This window comes from Rhinolophus ferrumequinum, chromosome 12 (genome assembly GCF_004115265.2).
Source record: "Rhinolophus ferrumequinum isolate MPI-CBG mRhiFer1 chromosome 12, mRhiFer1_v1.p, whole genome shotgun sequence".
Taxonomy (NCBI): Eukaryota; Metazoa; Chordata; class Mammalia; order Chiroptera; family Rhinolophidae; genus Rhinolophus; species Rhinolophus ferrumequinum.
In genome coordinates, this window is record NC_046295.1 from 7,916,157 (window position 1) to 7,923,391 (window position 7,235).

Consider the following 7,235-nt stretch of genomic DNA (forward strand, 5'->3'; position numbering starts at 1 on the left):
ACTGTAAAAACCCTCCCAACTTTGCTATATGTTTAAAGTTTTTCGTAATAAAATGTCAATGAGAAAAGAAAAGAATACCAAGGCGATTCTGATATGCAAGTAGATTTGAATACCTAAGGGACACACAGGTAGTTTACAAATATGTTCTTAACATTCACCTCTATAATAGTACTTGTCACATTGCATTATTACTCTTCATTTATCAAATAAAGGATTTGTGAGCTTTACCTACATGCAAAGTCCTCTGTTAGATGCTGGGAATTGGAGAATGAAAAAGCCATCTTCCTTAAAAACACCATGAAATACCGTTTCATACCCATCAGATTGGCAAAATTGAAAAGTCTGACCATAGCAATTTTGAGCAAGACTGTGAGACAATGGGGACTTTTGGGCACTGATGGTTGGATTCTAGGTTGGGTTAATTGCTTTTGGAAAATAATTTGGCGTTATCTAGAAAGGTTGAATCCCACTCCTACATATATCTCTAAGAGAAACATGAAGCCCAGGAGTTGCGTTCAAGAATGTTCACAGGAGCATTGTTTGTAATAGCATAAAACTGGACATGACCAAAATGTCCATCAAAGTAGAAAAGATCAACAGCGGAGAGTTTACACTATGAAATTCTACCAAGAGGGGAAGATAAACCAGCCACAGCTACCTAATACATAGCAACATGGATGAATCTTATAAACATTATCTTGGGTGAAATACTTACATCAGAAGGAAGTCTCATAAGAATGCATATGTAAATTCCATTTATATAAATGGCACAACCAGGTAGTACTTATACGGAAAAGCAAGAGCATGAATAACCCATTCATGGAAACAGTTACCTCGAGGGGTGCAGGAAGCAAGAAAATTGGGAGCTTCAAAAATATTTCATTTTATTGTTGTTCTTTAAAATGTACATACAGGTGTTAACCGAAAAATAAAAGGCCAAAGTGAGAGGCAACAAGCGTTTATTTGAGATCCAAAAGTATACGTATTTGTGAAGCACTGATTCAGGCAGAAACCCAAATAGCGTTCCAGTTAGGAGGCAGAGGCAAGGGTATCTATGAGAAAGGGAAGGGGATCAATTCCATGAATAGAAGGAAGGCATTTCATAGGTGCAGATAAGCTAACATAGTAAAGCTAATTGTAAAGCATGTCTTTAATTTCTAGTCGAGTAGTCATGACAAACGGTTGTTTGGGATACAATGCTGCCGTAGGCCCAGTGCAAAGGTTCTTTCGCCGAGTTTTAACATTCCAAAGGTTTGAGGAGTAAGATGTGCAAGGTAATTGCTCTGGGATGGCAGCTCTGACTCCATTTTAAAGTGACTGTGTTTATATTATTTTTCACACAGCTGATAAATACACTTTTTGAACATATGATCTACTTCATAATAAAAACACTTTTATTATAAAAAGACACTATCCTAGTCTAGACAAACTTGTGGCTTAGTGGGATGTGAAGAAGAACAAATAACTGTAGTTTCTGTTATAGTTGCGGGCGCTATGGAGCACAGGGAGTGTGGGTGTGAGCCCCTATCCTGAGAGGGTGGTGTGGGGGATGATGAGGAAAGGAAGAGAGGCTGTAGACCAGGTCAAAGGAAGAAAGGGTATTCCTGGGGAAGGGGGGCGCGGAGAACCAGAGGCACCCAAGAGGAAATCCTGTCCTTAGAACCGGGGCCCCTATTTCTGGACCCCAGTCTGTCCAAGCTCTGAGCTACTGCATTCATGCTTTCTCTGTATCAACACAACACCCTGGGCACAGACTAGGAACCCACGTGATCCTTTCCAAGGGAATGAGGCCATATAAGCTTAAAGTCAGGAAATGTGAAAATGCACTGTTACTTTATGGGCCCAAAACCTGGGTTTAAAAAAGTCTGCATTATATAAATTAACCCATTTGTAGGGGCATCTTATAATGACCTTTCAGTGGTTCAATGAATATAAGGTGATTTTTTTTATTTAATACAAACACTATTAGGAGTTATAAATGTTATACTAGGAGTTATAAATGTGAGTAATAGTAAAATATAATGACCTAAAGTCTCTTCCCTTGTGAATTTGCATGTTGATAGGATGTTTTATTATGAAGTCACTTAGCTATGGGTAAAGTGACAGACAGACTGCTTAAGAAATATTCAGTTACAAACAAGCATTGGCCTGAAGAAAGTGAAGGAGAAGGCAGCTTACAAATTGCAGCTCATTATTTGCTTACACAGGTGGACTCTTCTGTTTAACCCTCATGATTTGAAACAGCTACCCGCCTACCCTCTGCTGAGTGGCCCCCACTCATTTCCACACCCTCCCCGTTCTGCAGACCTATCATTCTATTTGGCTCCACTAATTACTTCTTAATACCCTCTCTTCTAGTGTTTCCAGTGCTTTCCAACATTTTATGTCATGGTATACCTAGAAAGAATGATAATATTGGCACAACACAATGGAATAAACTGGAGGAGATTTGAAGGCACCTATCTGTGAGGGGAATTCGTGGAAATTTTACATCTTTTAAAATTATAAGATAATTATAAAATTATAAGACAAATAAACTTTTAAAATTAGGGAAAATATTAAATATGAAATTTGTATGAAACTTCCAAGTAAAATCTTTTCAAGTTTTTGACTGAGAAACCTGAACTTCTTTCCATGAATATCAAATTTTTCCCCCCTTCTTCCGCCTCCCACCCCACTCCGGTTCAAACCGTTGTTTCTCAGTCTAGTGTAGGACACAGCTCCCCGGCCCATGCTGGTATTATGAGCCTTGTGCTCCCCCACTCTCTCACCCCCACCACCAGGCAGTTGGCCCCTCATTGCAGCTCACGGCAGCTCATGGCAGCTCACACCAGCCCACGGCAGCCCAGCTCCAGAGGTGCTGTTGTTCACAATCTTAGCTGTAAAGGGCACAGCTCACTGGCCCATGTATGAATCGAACTGGCCACCTCGGCGTTAGGAGTATAGCGCTCCAACCACCTGAGCCACCGGGCTGGCCCAAATATCAATTTTTTTATGTCAACTTTTATACCTAAAGTGACTCTGAATAAAAAGTCTCTGAGTAAGACTTTAATAATGATCTCTTCAAAATGTTTAAATGATGCTGTCTTAAAATTCTTTTTAGTTGCCAAGATTTAAAACTGCATGAGCAGGTGATAAAAATTTAAAACCATTTTCTAACCTTTCAGAATTTACAACTGTTGAAATGCAAATCAAAACCACAGTGAGAGATCACCTCACCCCTGTTACGATGGCTGTTACCAAAAAGGCAAGAGATAACAAATATGAGAAAAGGGAACCCTTGTGCATTGTTGGTGGGAAGGTAAACTGGTGCAGCCACTATGGAAAACAGTATGGAGTTCCTCAAGAGATTAAAAACAGAACTACCATGTGACTCAGCAATTCCGTTTCTGGGTATTTATTCAAAAGAAATGAAACCATTGTCTTGAAGAGATATCTGCACCCCCGCACACACACAACGTTCGTTGAAGCATTATTCACAACAGCCAACATATGGAAACAACCTAAGTGTTTGCAAATGGATAAAGAAAATGTGATATATATGTACACACACACACACACACACACACACACACAAACACACACACACACAAAATGGGCTATTAGTGAGCCTTAAAAAAAAAAGAAATCCTGCCATTTGTGACAACATGGATGGAACTTGAGGGCCTTATGTGAAATAAAGCAGAGAAAGACAAATACTGCATAGTATCACTTATATGTGGAATAAAAGAAAAAAAGTCAAACTCACAAAACTGAGATTAGGAAAGTAGTTGCCAGGGCTGGGGGTGGGGAGGGAGGTGGGAGAAATAGGGAGAGGTTGGTAAAAGGATACAAAGTTTCAGTTATAAGATGAATGAGGTCTCAGGATCTAATGTATAACGTGACTGTAGTTGATAGCACTGTATTGTATAACTGAAATTTGCTAAGAGAGTAGAACTTAAATATTCTCACGCAGACACAAAAGGTAAACATGTGAGGTGATGGATGTGGTAATTAACTAGACGGGGGAATCTTTTTGCCATGTGTCCATATATCAAATCATCATGTACAACACTTTAAATATCTTACCATTTTATTCATCAATAATACCTCAATAAAGTTGAAAAACACCAAAATTTACACCTGTTGAAATATATTCAAAGACTCTAACATATTCTGTTAAACAAATTTCCCTTTCTTGCTTTGACAAATATCATATTGAAATGCCTTATGATAATACAAATGTATTTCTGGTTTTCCATGTATTTGTTTCCTAGGGTTGTCATAAGAAAGTACCACGTAGAAGGTGACTTAAAATAACACAAATGTATTTCTCACAGTTCTGGAGGCTAGAAAACCACAATCAGTGTGTTGGCAGGGTTGGTTCCTTCTGAGAATTCTGAGGGAGAATCTGCTCCAGGCCCCTCTCCTAGCTTCTGGTGATCTCTGTCAACCCTTTGCATTCCTTGGCTTGCAGATGCATCACTCCAATTTCTGCTTTCATCTTCACATGGTGTTCTCACCTTATGCGTCCATCTCCGTGTCTCTTCTCTTCTTATAAGGACACCAGTCATATTGGATCAGGGACCCTCTCTACTTGAGTATGACCTCTTCTTAACTAACTACATTAGCAATTACCCCTTTTCTAAATGTGACATTCTGAGGTGCTAGGGTAAAGACTTTAACATATCTTTTTTTGGGGACACAATTCAACCCATAACATCATGGAATTTTTTTCAAAGCAAGCATTTCAAAATAACAAGGAAGCTCTAATTTGCAGAGTGTGCATACATGGTTAGAACAGTCACCCCGAGCCCTCTTGGACACCATTGGAATAATGCACCAGCAGCAAAAGAGAGAGACACATTCAATATATGTAAAGACATAGATTTGGGACTCTCGGAGTCTGTTTTCTGCCTCCCACCTTCAACACCAACAAGCTGTACTTTGAGGCCCTGAAACATGACCTCCCACTGCTGACTCAGGAGCCTTATTCATGGTGTGCACTGCAGCTGTCCACTCTGTAGGGTACCCTGAAGGTACGCCGTGCTGTCTGACTCCACTCCCTCCACTCCCTCCCTCCACTCCCTCCACTCACTCCACTCCCTCCACTCCACTCACTCCACTCCTGCCTTGGCCATGGTTCTCCATCTATTTCCCTGACTGTTCCTGCCCAGTTTCCTTTGCTGGTTCCTGTTTTTCCACCTACTCTTGAAAGGTCTGTGTTCCCTAGGGCCCATTGCTGACTTCAATTCCTCTTACTGGCTCACTCTTTTACTCCTGTAAGTTGGACAATGAGCCCATGGGCACTCACACCTCCTTCTCAGCCACCTACCCTGAGCTTCAGACTCGACATCCAGCTGCCTCCTGGACATGGACACTTTACGCCTAAATTTGAACATGTTCCTGCCCACCTCCTCCAACTGAATTCCTTGTCCCCTCTGCATTCCCCAAACCTGCTCTAGTGACTCAGTTAATGACTCTTCCATTCACAAGTTGGCCAGCCAGAAATTAAGCGGCACCTGTGATTACCCACAGGAGTTCATCAGGCATATGTCCACATTCCTTGGAGTGGTTTACAAGGCTCCTGCTGAATTTGTTGGTCGCTTTCCTCTCCAGCAGATCTCCAGACCCTTCCACTCTTCCTTAGCCAAGCACAACTCTGTGCTGTTTTCTGATTTTCTCTCTCCTCTATGTCTGTGTATTTCCTCTTCCCTCTACATACGTCCTATACTTCATACCTTTACATACGTCCTTCAAGATACAACTCAAATGTCACTTCATTGGTACACTCACATGGCATCAACTCTGCATGAAGGAGGCAGAGGGAACTTCACAAGTAAGGTTTTCTCTCACGCAATTTAATCTCTCAAGTATCGTTAGTCATGATGGTATTATTAGTCATTAGTATAATTATTAGTCACTTTGGTGTTAGAGTCTAGAGAAGTGGTTCTCAGAGTGGGGTACCTGGGCCAGCAGCATCAGCATCACCTGGAAATTGTTGGAAATGCCAATTCTCAGGCCTCACTCCAGACATCCTGAATCAGAGCTCTGGGGATGGGGCCCAGCTATCTGTGTGTTAACAAGTCCTCCAGGTGATTCTGGTGCTTGCTAAAATTTGAGAGCCATTAGTCTAGATCTGGCCTAAAGGGAAAGGAAAGATGGAATTTGCATTGTGAATTTGGCCTTCATAGGTAGCTAAGTGGGGCTTCCCCTGGTCAAAGACCTGCACGTTGCTCTTGTCTCTCTCCCAGTTGCAGCCACTCATCCAACTGCTTCACACGTTCGGTATGCCGAGATTGGGTCCTCACCCAGAGAAAGACTAGAAAATGCTCTGTAAATGGGATAGATAGTTGGTGTTTATGGCTCAGACTTTTTCTTCCATCTCACTGTTAGGGCTTTCCTTGTTTCTAATTATTGGCCTAATATTTGATCATTTGCCTTTCCTGACTGCTCATCCAACGGCAAACTAGCCAGCAGCATGTGGCCGCTTCCCAAGTACACAGAAATCAACGTCACCAAAACTGTCTGTATTTTCCCATCTCCAGACTCTTCACATGTGTCTGATCCTCCTTCTTCCTACTTGCCTTCTTGTAAAGGACCTGAAGAGAGATTAGCTAAACATAGCTTGCTTCTAGCACTTTGTCTTGCTTCTCCTCATCATAAGAAAAGTCAAATTGTTTAGTAAAATGGAATAGAGGACATAGGAAATAGAAACAAGTGAATACAGGAGTTTAAGATCTGACAAAGGAGATAATTTAATTCAATGGGAAAGATTTAATGGGCTATCTGACAGTGTTGACCCAGTGAATATTTCCTGGAAGAAAATATAGTTGGATCCCTACCTCAAATATTTGCAAACAACAAGTTCTAGTTGGAGTGTTTAGATGTAAAAAAGTAAAACATTAAAAATTAAAGAATTTAGAAGACATAAAACATGACATAGGGACTGGGGAAACCTTTTTAACAGAGGTAGGAAATTCATAGTCTATAAGAGAAAAGAAAGACATATTTAACTTAAAAAAGTCAACATTTTTGGAATGGTAAAAATATAATAAATTAAGTAATTAGATAAATACAAGCTTCATAGAGGGGAAAGACTGGGGAGCACTGGACCGTGTGGTAAACTACAGAGCCCTGTCCAGAGGGGCAGCACCAACTCAGGCCAGCAAACGCATTGTTGCCCGCCCGGCAGGGGTGTGGGCGCAGTGTGGCCAGATGTTCTGGTCCTTAAATTCCCTTATAACTCAGAAGTT